At 52.9% G+C, this 13,952-nt stretch overlaps 1 long non-coding RNA gene across 1 annotated transcript in view; it reads right to left on the bottom strand.

The window, feature by feature from the left end:
- Nucleotides 1-510: 510 nt before the first annotated feature.
- Nucleotides 511-13,952, bottom strand: part of LOC145717325 (uncharacterized) — a 19,500-nt gene continuing 6,058 nt past the window's right edge. The window contains exons 2-3 of the long non-coding RNA XR_014140460.1: nucleotides 2,773-2,958; nucleotides 511-915 (exon numbers count right to left, since the gene is read on the bottom strand). This is a non-coding gene — a long non-coding RNA (uncharacterized LOC145717325). The remainder of the gene's footprint in view (nucleotides 916-2,772; nucleotides 2,959-13,952) is intronic.

Below are 13,952 nucleotides of genomic sequence, written 5' to 3'. Positions count from 1 at the left end.
CTCCATAAGCCACGTCTGGACTTCTAGCCCATAGAAACTATGAGATAATAAATGTGTGTTGCGGGCGCCTGGGTGGCTCAAGCGTCTGCCTTCAGCTCAGGTCATGATCCCAGGGTCCTGGGATCGAGCCCCGCATCGGGCTCCCTGCTCAGCGGGGAGTGTGCTTCTCCTTCTCCCTCTGCCTCTCCCCCCTGCTTAGGCTCTCTCTGTGTCAAATAAATAAATAAAATCTTTTTAAAAAATAAAATAAATGTGTGTTGTTTCAAGCCATGAAGTTTGCAGCAATTTGTTATACAGCAATAGAAAACTGATACACCGGGTGCCTGGGTGGCTCAGTCTTTAAGCAACTGCCTTCGGCTCAGGTCATGATCCCGGGGTCCTGGGATCGAGCCCCGCATCGGGCTCCCTGCTCTGCAGGAAGCCTGCTTCTCCCTCTCCCATTCCCCCTGCTTGTGTTCCTTCTCTCGCTGTGTCTCTCTCTGTCGAAAAAATAAATAAAATCTTAAAAAGAAAAGAAAACTGATACACTTGCCTGTCTGTGAGAGGGGGAAATAATAGCAGTCCTCTCATTGTGGGGCTTCAGAGAGCTAATCCAACAGCATGCTTAGCACAGTGCCTGGCATACATTTAGTGCACAACAAATCAATAAATGTTAGCCCTAATTTTTCCAAAATTATTCAGCGGCAAAGAATCAGAAGCAGAAATAGGAAATGTCCAGATTCCTGAAGCACCCGGACTCACCATATCTCACATAAGTGGGAAAAGAGAGTTGATTACCTCAGAGAAGCAGTAAGTAGCGTGACGGTTCAGTGCACACACCCTGGGGTCACACGGTCCCAGTTCAGTCCGCGCTGCCATCTGTCAGCTCCGTCCGAGAATAGCACCCGGCACATGGTAGGGCTAGATGAGCGTTAGCTGCAATCGTAATAATAATACCGTTATGATTTTGTCGCAAGGATGATTTTATTATTATTACTATCACCATTATTATGTTTGTCTCGAACTTCCAGCCCTAGAAATTAATACAGTACACATCTATACTCACTGAGCAAATAAAGAACAGATAGAAACCCACGCTTCAGAGATTCAGAGTTTGCTCATTTTGAATAAACTTCCTACATCCTGATCAAGGGATTCCGATTGTGTGATCTCCTCGGGGGTGACTGGGGATCGGGAAGGACCGCATCTAGTACAGAACTTGCCTGCACAGAGTTTTGTCACCCCCTCCGCTGACTTCCAGTACCCTTCACTCCTGCTGCTGCCCCATGTCGCCAGATCCAGCAGAGGGCGCTGTGGCCTCAAAATGCAGCCGGCAGCCGGTTCCCGCTTCCCTCTCCCAGAGGCCAGCAAGAGGGTGGGCCTGACTCCGACCATTTGTCCTAACCAGGCCCTTTCTCCAAGCACTCAGCAAACTCCTTATCACCCAACGCCGGCCGGTCTTCCAAACCTCACCCTGCTCTTTGAAGGCTCCAAATTCCATGGCAGCCCAGCTATAAACCTCCGTCCGGCCTTCTGAAGAGCCTTCTGCCAGCCACCCACCCACAGCCTTCTCTTCTGCAGTCCCCTTCCAACTTCTCCAGACAAAACTCACTCACTCCACCCAGCTTACTTCTGCTCCAATCTGCTGCAGGGGAAAAGGCTGTTTCTTTCATTCAGTCTTTCAGCTGACAATGGTTTGGGGCCAAGGTTAGCATCATGCAGAGACGAAGACATCCAGCTTTTATTGAACAGCTACCACTATGTACCAGATGTTGTCCTAAGCACCTCACATACTCTTCACACTACCCCTAGGAGGCTCGTTAGGCCCATTTTACAGATGAGACACCTAAGACACGGAGTGGTTAAGAGACATGTCCTAAGGTCATACAGTTAGTGATTGACCTAGTATTCAAACCCAGGCTGTCTGGCTCCATCTGGACTTTTCATATAGACATGGGGCTCCATCCCTGATCTTTAGAACCTCATTGTCCAATATGGTCACCACTAACTACATGACTACTGAGCACATGACTGGTCTAAATTGAGAGGTGCTGTAAGTGTAAAATACCCACTGAATTCCAAAGACTTTGTCTGAAAAAAAATCTATATAAAATATAGCATTAATGGGGCATCCTTCTTTTTTTTTTTTTTTTTAAGATTTTATTTATTTATGTGACAGACACAGCGAGAGAGGGAACACAAGCAGGGGGAGTGGGAGAGGGAGAAGCAGGCTTCCCGCCGAGCAGGGAGCCCGATGCGGGGCTTGATCCCAGGACCCCGGGATCATGACCTGAGCCGAAGGCAGACGCTTAACGACTGAGCCACCCAGGCGCCCCAATGGGGCACCCTTCTGGCTCACTCGGAAGATCGTGCAACTCTTGATCTTGGGGGTGTGAGTTCAGGAACCACATTGGGTGTAGAGGTTACTCAAAAATAAAAATCTTTAAATATATATGTATGACATTAATAATTGTTATATTGATTACATGTAGAAGTGATATTTTTGGTATATTGAGTTAAATAAAATATATCATCAAAATTAACATCACCTTTTTCTCTTTTTTAAAGATTTTATTTATTTATTTGAGAGAGAGAAAGGGAGAAACAGAGCATGAGCAGAGAGGGAGGGGCAAAGAGAAGGGGAGAAGCAGACTCCCTGCTGAGCAGGGAGCCTGACGCAGCGCTCCATCCCAGGACCCTGGGATCATGACCCAAGCCACCCAGGCACCCCCTCTTTTTCCTTTTGAACACGTGGCTACTACTAGAACATTTAAAATGGCATGGGTGGCTCACCTTCTATTTCTGGAGGGCAGAGTTCTGGGAGCTCTCAGCCCAGTGGAAAGACAGACAGGATCTCCAGTAATTCTAAGCCAAGCAAAAATGTGGTATGTGCCCCGAGAAGTGAGATCAAGGTGGTACAGGAGCCCAGGGAAGCTTTCAGCATGGAGTCAGAATTCCAGAGGTCTGCAGGATTCCACCCTGGAGAGAGAAGCAGTGGGGATAGCTCATGCCAAAGCTGCAAAGTCAACCAGGGAGGTGGAACATGGAGTGCTCCTGGGATGAGCGGAGGGAGCCAAGGCTGGTGGGCCCTCAGGCTGTGGGGTGGGAGGTGGGGGGCTCTGACCATGGGGCCAAAAGCTCTTGGCAGGATGGAGCTCCAGGAACGGAAGCCTGGGGAGGGCCCTAGGGTCTGGGGAAGTTGCCAGCTCAGGCTCCAGCAGGGGTGGGGAGAGGGAAAGGGGGCGGGGCAGATCGGCCCTCCTCCTCCTCCTCCCTGCTGCTCACTGAGGGGGGTGAGATGACCAAACTCCTCAGAGGAGGTTGCTGTGGGAGGATAACTTTTGAGGAGCATTTCCTGCCTCAGACTCGCAACTGCTTCCTGCCCAGAGCTCCCAACACTTGACCCCCATTAAATTCTTTCCTCCCAGGGGAGGTGGGTGGCCAGAAGGGCCTCACAGGCTCCACAGGTCCAGAGACCCAAGCACCTCAGCAGCCAAAAGAGGCAGGATCCCAGGTGTCCAGAGGCTTAGTCTCCCCCAGCCCTTCTGAGGATCTGGACTCCAGGCCTCACGGTGAAACTTCTGGACAGATTTTGGAGGAGCCAACCCTGCCTCCCTCCCCTGGCAGAGAGGACTCAGCTTTCCTGTCTTTTGACCTCTTTACCCCTTTGGGCCCCTCAGCTCTGGGCGGGAACTCCCAACTCTTCTTCATTTATGGGGCACATTTTTCCCCCCAAACAGAAGTTGGGGGTTTCTACAGGGAAAGGGGAATTACGTGCAAATTCCACAGGGACTAATCCTAAGTGATTCCTTCCCTAGAACCACCCGGGGTCTCCATCTGCAGTTTCCTCCCTGGTTGTGATGTGAGACCAGACTCCCAGAATGTGAGTTCTGAGAGTCCACGGAAGGTTGGTGAAAGGGGCCAGATCTTTCTTTCTTACTTCCCAAGCTTAACCCATGCCCACCCCACATTTGTGTGGGTACTGTAGTATCAATACTTAAAACGGGCAGAGGACGCCCCAAAACAACCCAGCTCAGCTCAGCTCAAACCTCGGGCTCTGCCTCCAAGTTGCTTTCCTAAATCCTGGAACCCCCTAGAAGACCACCGTACCAGCCAGGAATCTTGGACTCCTCCAAAAAAACTGCACTGAGAGCTGAGATGAGCCCCAGGGAGCCTTAGTCCCTTTACCCGACCTTGTCCCTGGGTCACCAGCTGAACCACAGTGTGGGACATCTGGTCCCACCCTCCACATACCCTTTAGAGCCGGGGCAGAATTCCCTTAGAGGATGGGATCTCCTCTTCCAGGGATGCTCAGTCCTGGTCCAAGGGGAAAGGAAGGCCCTGTGGGAGGCACAGGCTTAGAGTGCAGACCCATTAGGATAACCCTGCAATCCAGAGCCCCCTCTGTGCCTAGGGCTCCCCCTGGTGGCGACGGAAAGACTACCAGAGACTTGGACAGAAGGCGAGGCGGCCCCTGGAGGAAACTACTACTGGGGATCAAAGGCTTGGAGAAGTCTTTCTTCCCCTTCCCTCACTCGTACCCCCACCCCACCGTCCACAGGGACCAGACGCCAAGGAGTGGATTTGTGTGAGCCTAAAAAGGGCCCTGGAATTCTTTTTTTGTTTTTGTTTGTTTGTTTGTTTTTGTGTTTAGATTTTATTTATTTATTTGAGACAGAGAGAATGAGAGAGACAGAGAGCACATGAGAGGGGGGAGGGTCAGAGGGAGAAGCAGGCTCCCTGCCGAGCAGGGAGCCCGATGCGGGACTCGATCCCGGGACTCCAGGATCATGACCTGAGCCGAAGGCAGTCGCTTAACCAACTGAGCCACCCAGGCGCCCAAGGGCCCTGGAATTCTTTCTCCTCTTTCATTTTTCAGGCTGCACCATCCTTGCCCTGCTGGCTGGAGGGGAATCCAGTCTCTAGGCCCCCAGCCCTACCCTGAGGCACCCTCGAAGAAGGGGGAACCCACATGGCGGCAGCAAGGGTCAGGTCAGCCAGGGGAGGCTTTACCGGGGCCACAGCCTTCTCCTCGCCCTCAGCACCCGCCCCACAGCACCAGCCCACCGGGCCCTCCCGGGCCTAAAACCTTCTCTTCCTTCCATCTCGCCCCGCCTACTGATCCAAAAGCTAAGCCAGATCTGGAGAGGGGGTTGCAAGTGGGAAGAGAGGGGGAAGGGACAGAGGAGGGGGTCCTCCGGCCTGTGCATGCTCCGTCCCGCCCCAAGCCGCCCCTGGTTTGGCCCCTCTGGGTGCTCGGTTCTTCGGAGAACTCTAAGGAAGCCGGCGGACTAACCGAGAGCTGGGGGTGGGGCTGTGAGGAGGGGACTGGGGGGGAGGGAGGAGGAAGGGGGGGGAGGGAGCCCAGGCGTGGAGGCCGGGTTTGGGAGGTGAGGGGCTCGTCCCCCTCAGCCCCGTGGGTTGCAAAGAATTGCTAATTGCAACTAAACGAGGCCTCGCTATGGGGGAAGGGGCAGTCGCTCGGCTGTCAGGGGCTACCGCCTCTTTGAGCGCCCGAGTAAGGCCAGGCCAGCCTGCTCTTCTCATGTAAAGCAGCTTTTTGTCTGGGGGAGCCAGGGCTGGGGCCAGGGGCTGGGGAAGGGGCCCAAGCCTTTAGCAAGCTTCTTGTTCCCCCAGAAAGGGAGCGGGGCGCCGATGGTTTCTCGGAGTAAGGACACCCCCTCCTCATCCACTGCCGAGCTCTTTATGGTGGGGCTTCATGGGGTGCTGCCCAGCAGGAGGGGGTGGGCCTGGGATCCCGGCACCCGCCTTGCGGGGCTGTGGGAAAAAACTGAGCACAAAGAAGGGGGCTGGCCCAGCTGAGTTGGGAGACAGGGCAGCCCTGATCCAGGGATGCCCTGAGCTTGAAGTACCCATTGCTGGAGCCCCACGTGGACCTTATCTGGTCAGCTGGGCCCCGTTTTAGACTTCTTCATCCACTTTGCCAACCTTCTGAATGTTTTGTACTATGGGGAGTGGGAAAAGTCTGGAGGATCTAAGCCTGAGCCCAGCCAGGGAGGGGAAGGAATCAAACCTCTGGAGAAATCCTCTAAACGTAGGAACCCTGGGGCCACCTAACCTTTTAAAGACCGGAGAGTCTTGCCTTCTAATTTGGTTGCATAGTTTTACGAGCTTCTGTAAACTTGGACAAGAAATTACATAACCTTATTGAGCCTCAGTTTTCTCATCTATAAAATGGGGGCAACAGTACCATGCCCTTAAAGTTCTTGTGAAGATACAGACATGCGAAGTACCTGGCAGGGCAGTCCCTGGCTCTCAGTGTGTTCCCTCCCCTTCCTGGAAACATCCATCCTTCTACACACACACATGCTCCAGGGATAATGAAGTCTGGGTACTTCACATTTGTATAGCACTTTACAATTTCCAGAATGCATGTGTCAGCTCTCAGACAATAACCGTAAGTGGAACAGGTCTTTGCTCCTCACATTGGACTGGTGGAAAGAAAATTCTGAGAGGAGCTGTCAGATCCCCTGACTTTCCCCCACCCACCTCCGCCCTGGCTCCTCCCACTCCACAGTGTGGTCTTGGAGATCCCAAATCACAGATTAGGCAACGGAGCCCAGGGCCAGGGTACAACCTGCCCTGGTTGTCCAGGCCTCTGCCAGGGTCTCTGGGTTACCCAGCTTGCCTTGGTGGCCACCTCGGCTCTTCCCCTAAATCCGTGCTTGGAGACTTAGGACCAGGTGGGTGCCCTCCATTCTGTTCCACACTGGGGCCCCTGAGAAGCAGAGAGCTGCTCTCCTCTGAGCCTGGGAACCTCAGGTGGGAGGTAGCAGGGAGACCCTTGGCTGAAACTGCTGTGGAGTCAGTTCTTTCCCTCTTTCCTTCCTTTTTGGACTAGGAGTGTGCTGGTTCAACCAGGAGCGCTGCCTCCCCTTCCTTCCTCCCTTTATTTTGGGGATCCCATGTATCTCCTCATCCCAGTGTGTTGCCCTAGCTGGAGCCCTGTTCTCCCAGCACCTCATCCAGGTGGAGAGCGCTGACCCCTGCCGGCTGGACACCCAGCGGATCCTGATCCCAGAAGGCCTTCGGCCAAGGGGCTCTGGCTTTGGGCCAGGGCCTTTCTCACTGCCTGGCTCCCTCCCTACAGGCCCCTAATCCCTCTCACCCAGCAGGAAGCCCTTAAGCTGCCTTTTCAGCGGCCTTCCCCAGCCCGCTGTGGGCTCTGTGCCTTTTTATACCACCCTTGGCAGGAGCTGTGTTATACAAGCTGGAGGGAGCGCCCCCGCAAAGAGGTCATGGCGCCCATAGCAGCTTCCAGCTCCAGCAGCCTCTCCCCCCTGGTCACCTCCTCGAGGTTTCCCCCATCTAGTACACTGCTTGGGCATCCCCGGGCACAGACAGCCCTGGCTAACTCATTTCAGAGCCCCAGGCTGGGTCCAGGTGGGGGCAGGGATGCTAAGGGGACAGTGGGCAGGAGGCCAGGGTCTGGGGAAATGTGGCAGGCAGGAGAGGCCCCTCTGGCTCTGTGCCTTTGGTCCTTCTGGCTGGTCCCTCCATCTTTCCTCTGATTCCAGCCTCAGCCCTCAGCTCCTCAAAGTTCATTCACAGCCTCCTCAAACTCACGGTGCGGCCCAGACTGAGGACTAGGAGAGCCTAACCCCTGGAGGGCCCACAAGATCCTCCCTGGCCCACCCCAACCAACTGCTTCAGATAAGCTGAGAGAGAGGCCAAGTGAAGGGAAGAGGTCATTGGGGGGAGGGGACAGACTGGGTTCTTTCTCTCCTCCAGTGTTGTATTGGGGTGACTGGGACGGAGACCTCAAAGCTTGGATTATTCTGGGACAAGCTTGGCTTCAACTCCCCAATCCCATGGCCCTTGCAAGTATATTCCTACTGACTCTGATTTTTTGTTTGGAAAATACAGTCCTTGTGTAGCCTAGTCTTTACTCTGCCCTCCACCCTTCCCTCCCCTCCTTCTCCAGGAAAAAGTCCCACGGCCCCCCACCCCCACCCCACTTTGGCCCCTTCTCTGTAGCCCAAACCCCAGCCCTGCCTCTCAGTCAGCCTCCCCACTCCAGGAAGCCAGGCTTTGGCTGGCTTGGAGTGGTTAAAGGAGAGTTGGGGGTGCCTCTGGGAGGTCTGTTTGTAGTTCAGATTCTTCTCATTCCAGGCTCAGCAGGCTCTCTCTAAGGGAAGGGCCTGGGGTGGAGGGGGGCGGGGGAAATCCTTGGGGCACCAGCTGCAGGGAAGGGAAGCTTCCTGGAGAGAGGAGGGAAGTGTTTGCTTCTCCTCCCAATGACCCCCATCCACAAGGTAGGACCTGCCTTTCCTAATTCCATCCTTGGGGTCCCCCCAAGATGTCTCAACATTAAAGCCCCTCCCAACTAAAGGAGACATTTAGAGGGCTCAGCTGAGGTCTGATCTCTTTCTTTGTTTCCTAGTGAGTTTTTTGCCTTTTGGGGTGCTTACCCTCTGGAGGAGCTGGGGAGGGTATCAAAAGAAGGATGGCTGGAGAGTGACTGGGTCAGTACCAGCTGCAAAGAGGACTTGTCACTTTGTCCCCCACACTGCAGTCTCCTGTAGATTTTTCTTTGAATCCAGCATCAGCATATCTGTCCCTCTATACTGCCAGATCCCAGGCCACAGAATTCCTCACGGGTTGATCAGAGTGACCCAGCCACGGGGGGAAAGCATCCTGAACCCCTCAGGTCTTAAGAAGTCTGACATCTGCCCCACTTTCCCTGTAAAACCTCCTCCTTGGCTGTCTTTACCTCATCTAGGGAAAGGAGGAAAACAAATACTAAAGACTTGTATTGAGTGTCCATTAACTGCTCACTCACAACTTCATCTGGTCCTCCCAACCCTTTGAGAGAGCAGATTCATATCCCTACCTTATAGATGAAGAGTCTGAGCTCCAGAGAGCTCGAGTGGCCCGTCCAGGGAAGGTAGTAATGAAGTAGAGAGCCGAGATTCAAACCTCCTCTCTGCCTGTGGAGTCCAGTGTTCTGCCCCAGCACACTGTCTCATCAGTAGGTCTGTCTTGTGTGCCTGTGTTCAGGCCTCTCCGGGTGACCTATGGTTGACATTCAGCTTCCAGGTTACAAAACAGCATGTACCACACTAAACTTCTTTTCCCAAAGCAATTGTCCCTTCAAATCCATTTTCTTGTTCAATCCTCACTTTAAGGGGAAAAAGACAGATTTATTGTACCCATTCTGCAGATGGAGAAACTGATACTCAGAGAAGCAAAATGATTCACTGAAGGTCAGAGAGCTAGTAAGTACCAAGGCCAGGACCTGAGCACTTCAGTCTCCTTGGGGCTACTTCATGGGTTCCCACCATTATATCAAATTTGTTTTCCCTTCACTCCTCAGATTGGGGACCAAAACATATTTGCAATTAAATATATATGGCTTCAAGAAATTGAATAATCTTTTTTTTTTTTTAAAGATTTTATTTATTTATTCATTAGAGACAGAGAGAGAGAGGCAGAGGGAGAAGCAGGCTCCCCGCCTAGCAGGGAGCCCGATGCGGGACTCGATCCCAGGACCCTGGGATCATGACCTGAGCCGAAGGCAGACGCTTAACCATCTGAGCCACCCAGGCGCCCAAGAAATTGAATCATCTTATCAAAACTGGAGGATGGGAAACCTGGGCCCTAGAAACCTAGCTTGCTTACTTCTCTTCAGAGCTAAGCTTCTTGCCTCCCTACGTGTGGGTTCCAGAAATGAGCAAAGCAGTCAGAGTAAGGGCGTTGGGCTGGGTGTCCAGGATGCTTGGATCTCTAGACTGCTCACATTAGAGAGTTCTTCAGGCCCTGTCTTAGTTATAGAGGGCATTGATTCACTTAACAAATGTTTACTGAGCACCTACTATATACCACCTATTAATAAGCAGTAGGGTATGACAAAAACTAAGACGCAGCCTCTGTTCTCAAGAGACTATCTTTTTTTTTTTAAGGTTTTATTTATTTATTTGTGAGAGAGAGCACGAATGGGGGGGGCAGTGAGGAGCAGAGGGAAAAGCAGACTTCCCGCTGAGCGGGGAGCCCGAGGCAGGACTCGATCCCAGGACCCCGGGATCACAACCCTAGCCAAAGGCAGATGCTTAACCACCTGAGCCACCCAGGTGTCCAACAAGAGACTATCTTGTTGAGAGTTGGGGGTAGTTAGACATACCAAGTGCTACATGCCACAAGATAAGCACCCAGAGAAAGGAGTGTGGGAGCGGCGTCAGGGAAGCACCACAGGGAACAGCCTTGAAGGATTTACAACGGTGGAAGGGCATTTTAGGAAGAACCCGGCGGGGCAAGGACATAGAGTATGAAAATACCAAGCGTTCTGCTCTGTCTAGTTCACAAGTGAAGTCAGGGTTCCGCACCAGAAACAAAAGATCATTCTGGGTGCTTTATGTAAATGGATACTTAACAAGGTGCTATGAACTGAATTGTGCTCCCCCATTCCTACGTTGAGGCCCGAACCCTCAAAGTGAATGTATTTAGAGGGGCACCTGGGTGGCTCAGATGGTTAAGCATCTGCCTTCAGCTCAGGTCATGGTCTCAGGGTCCTGGGATCGAGCCCTCTGTTGGGCCCTGTGTTGGGCTCCCTGCTCCATGGGGAGTCTGTTTCTCCCTCTCTCTCTGCCCCTCCCCCCCCCCCCCGCTCATGTTCTCTCTCTCTCTGTCTCAAATGAATAAATGGAATCTTTATTTATTTTTTTTTTTTAAAGATTTTATTTATTTGACAGAGAGAGACAGCGAGAGCAGGAACACAAGCAGGGGGAGTGGGAGAGGGAGAAGCAGGCCTCCCGACGAGCAGGGAGCCCGATGTGGGACTCGATCCCGGGACCCCAGGATCATGACCTGAGCCGAAGGCAGACGCTTAACGACTGAGCCACCCAGGCGCCCCCGGAATTTTTATTTTTAAAAAATAGTGAATGTATTTAGAGATGACCTTTTAGGAGGTCATTAATTCTGCAGAGACAGGCCCTGTGAACACAGTGAGAAGGCAGCCACCTGCAAGCCAGGAGAGACCCACACACACCCATGCTCTACCCTGACCTTGGGCTTTTAGCCTCCAGAACTGAGACAATAAATGTCTGTCGCTGAAGCCACTTGGTCTATGGTATTTTGTTATGGCAGCCCAAGCAGACTAGGACAACAGGGAAATAGGCACTTGCAGAATTGTTAGATGGTGGGGCGCCCGGGTGGCTCAGTGGGTTAAGCGTCTGCCTTCGGCTCAGGTCATGATCCCAGGGTCCTGGGATCGAGCCCTGCATTGGGCTCCCTGCTCGGTGGGGAGTCTGCTTCCCCTTCTACCTTTCCCCCTGGCTCATGCTCTCTCTCATAAAGAAATAAATAAAATCTTTCCAAAAAAATGTTAGGTGGACTGGAAGAACAGACTTTATAATGAAGCCCCAGAAATGAGCCTCCAGGAGGAACGGCTACCTCTGCCCCAGTCAGGTAGGGAGAATGATGAAGCTACCACTGGAATGAAGGTCATGGACGCAACCCTGTAGCCCCACAGGAATCAGCACCCAGCTTCTACTCCTGCCACAGACGCTGAACACGGGGTGCACCTTGTTCCCAGGACCTGGCCTGCCAGCAGAAATAGAGCAGGAAGATCGTGGCCTCATCTCCCTTGAATTTCCAAATCCCGAATGAATGCACTTTGCATCCGGACCCCTAGCTGCAAGGGAGGCTAAGAGATGAGTTTTTTGGCTTTCTAACCTCTGTAGTACAGGAAAGTACCTAGAAGGAGGTGGGAATGGATGCTGCAGGCCAGTCCATCTTGTCCAGCACACTGGGGCAAGGGTGGTGGAAGTTAACACTGGAAAGCTACACTGGGGTTAGACTTTGAAAGCGTGTTGAATGAGTTTGGAGTAGGGGACAGAGCAAGACTGGGCAGCTGCCAAGATTACCCAGGGCTCGGAAAGCTAATTGAGTGCTCTGGAAAGCCGAGAGCTCTGGAGTGTGCGTAAGAATCACTGGGGGATTATAAATTCCGATTACTGGGAGGACCCAGGAATCTGTATTTCTAATAGGCAAATCCTGTCCCAGAGCCCCTTCTTCCATGATTCTGATGCCTGTGGAACCTCAGGCTTTCAGGAACACTGTCCTGGGGCAGGAGCTCTGATGGGCCAATTCCACATAGTACTGTGAGCTCTGCAAAAGTTCGATTTGTCAGGGGCACAATGAGCCAAATTAGCTCCTTCCTCTCCTTCCTGAGAGCTGGTTCGGAAGATTGGATGCTTGAACCCTGAAAAATGCCAGTGAGGTGGGGGTGCAGGGGGAGGTGCTCTGCTGGAACCCAGGAGTCTAGGGATTTAAGCCCCCCACCAACACCACCAGCACCCCAGAAGACTAGGTGGTCCAGCAGCAACAATTACAAGCACTTCTCATAGCTGTGACTCACTGTGTCTTCTCTTCCCACCCTGGCCCTGGTGTTCAGGACCCTTGGGACCCTACGTTGATTGCAGAGGTGAGAGAGCACCTTAAACCTTGGGGAGTTTAAGGATTTGATAGACAAGGAGCAAGGTCAAACAGAAAGAGGGGACAGGAGAGGAAGAGAGGAGAGGACTGGCACCACCATCCAGAGTGGCCTTAAGTCCCCACCGGAAGGCAGTGTTGTCCGTAGCCCACACTGAATTGCAACACAAAATAATCTGTTAAAATAGACTGTTCCTGGGGTGCCTGGGTGGCTCAGTCTTTAAGCGTCTGCCTTCGGCTCAGGTCATGGTCCCAGAGTCCTGGGATCGAGCCCCGCATCGGGTTCCCTGCTCAGTGGGAAGCCTGCTTCTCCCTCCCTCACTCCCCCTGCTTGTGTTTCTTCTCTCGCTGTTTCTCTCTCTGTCAAATAAATAAATAAAATCTTAAAAAAAATAAAATAAAATAAACTGTTCCTTTTCTTTCTCAGTCATTTTGTTTTCCTGGTTCTTATGCCCCAGGCCCAGCCCCCAAGCCCCCAGTTCTGAAGGCAAGCCTTGGCCTTCTCTTGGCCACACTCCCCAACCAGCCCCACATCTCTGGGAGGGCCAAGTCTGCGGGGCTAGGCAGCCTGGGCTGAGGACCTTTCCTCCTTCCCAGGGGTCCCCTTCCACACCCAGCTCCAGACACCCAGGGCCCCCTTGAGAAGCTTCTGCAGCCCTACTTAGCCAGGACCCCCTGCGCCTGCCTCCTCGGGCTGGTTCTCCCAGGAGAAGAACAGGCTTTCAGGCTGGGGGAGGGAGTCAGCCCACCCCCAACCCCAGTTATCACCACAAAGCAAAGTCCAGGGAAAGGGGGGGGGGGTGTTAGAGAGCCAGGTCCTTGCTAGTAAATCAAAGTTGGTTTCCCAGATGGAGCTGCAGGCGCTTTGATTTCTCAAGCCGCCCCCTCCCCCTCTGCCTCCCCTCACCCCCAGCTCCATGGTTTCAATTCCTCCCTGAAAAGCACTGGGGCCTCCTTTCAAACCAGCCCAGCTCCTCCAACTCCCAACTACAGCTTAAGTTACAGGAAAGAGAAAGGGGAGGGGGTGAGGTGGCCCAGCCTGGAGGAAAATGAGAGAAATTCTGGGAGAAGTAAAGGGGACCAGGGAGAGTGAAAAGAAAGGAAGAATGAGGGAAAAGAGAGAGCAAGTTAGGAGATGGGGTGCGGCCAGTAGCAGAAAGACGCGCTCTGCTGGAGCAGCAGGGAACCCCACTGGGGAAGCAAACCTATCTTGCTCATCCTTCCCCAAGCGAGCATCCCCCACCCCCATCACCCCTGAGGACTCCTCTGCATCTGCAAGCCTATGATTCAGGCTCTCCCATTCCTCTCTTCTTGGCATTAGGTCCTAGAAGGTTCCAGGAGACAAAATATCTGACTCATTCACTCCCAGAGATGCTTATTTCCAGGACCAAGAAGGCAGGAGTCATCCCCAAGAACCTCACTAACCAAACTCAACACTGATTTTCCAGCTTTGTTTCCCCCAGTCTGCTCTGAGCAGCCCACACCTTTGCTCTTGCTTGGCCTAGGCCTGGGCTAATTAAAGT

Source organism: Leptonychotes weddellii, chromosome 15 (assembly GCF_054177405.1).
Source record: "Leptonychotes weddellii isolate Sample4059 chromosome 15, ASM5417740v2, whole genome shotgun sequence".
Classification (NCBI taxonomy): Eukaryota; Metazoa; Chordata; class Mammalia; order Carnivora; family Phocidae; genus Leptonychotes; species Leptonychotes weddellii.
Note: the sequence above shows the minus strand (reverse complement) of the source record. Positions and strands in the feature narration are given on the sequence as shown.